Source organism: Tupaia chinensis, unplaced genomic scaffold (assembly GCF_000334495.1).
Source record: "Tupaia chinensis unplaced genomic scaffold, TupChi_1.0 Scaffold000544_1, whole genome shotgun sequence".
Lineage (NCBI taxonomy): Eukaryota > Metazoa > Chordata > Mammalia > Scandentia > Tupaiidae > Tupaia > Tupaia belangeri.
Genome location: NW_006160056.1, coordinates 1,122,613 through 1,123,455, shown reverse-complemented (window position 1 = coordinate 1,123,455; position 843 = coordinate 1,122,613).

The window sequence follows — 843 nt, the reverse complement described above, 5'->3', positions numbered from 1 at the left end:
GGGGACGGGCTTGGCCCACGTGCGGTCACCGCGCCCGGCCGTTTGGCCGGCCCGGAAGGCAGAGGGAAATGGAGGAGAGGCCGCGGGGATGAGGAAGGCCCGGGGTAACAGGTGCCTCACCTCGGCTGATGGGATTAACTCTAGGGCGGCAGAGAGAGGGAGCCCAGCAGCAAAATCCCGGGAGAGGGAGAGAGAGGGAGCCTCTGGCGGCCAACGAAGGGCGAAAAGCACCGGCCCGAGGCGAGGCCGCCCCACCCCCTCGGCCGTGGGCGAGGGGCCTTCAGGGCCTGGGGCGACGCCCGTCCAGGCTCGGGCCGGCTGCCGGTTTTTTTTTCAGCAACTGAGTTCTTGGGCTGCCGGTTGCCGGGCCCCACGCAGTGTGCAGTTAACTCTGTGACCCCAAGGCATCGGAAACCGGGCCACTCTGCTGGTCCGGAAAGCCAAGCCCTAGACCCCAAGTCTGTGCGTGCAGGGTTCACCACTCACCTTGACCTTAAGGTCCCACTGCTAAAAGGGAAAGGGATGAGAAGCGCGTCTGACTTCTGGTCTTGGGAGAGTTCTTCAGTGCTGACGAATGTTCAGCACTCCCACACCCCACGAAAAATACCAGATGTGTCGCGGCCTTACTGTAAAATAGAAAACTTATAACTATCAATATAGACCTTTTCATTAATCCTCCCCAAAAGCCTAGGGAGTAGAAACTTAAGAATTTTTTAAGAAGGTCAAAACATAACTCTCATAGAAACATAAAATGAACGTGGGTAAAAAAAATTTATTCCACTCTAATTAGGGAGGGAACCAACAAGATACTGCAATCTTTTTCCAAAGAAAATGTGAAGAACA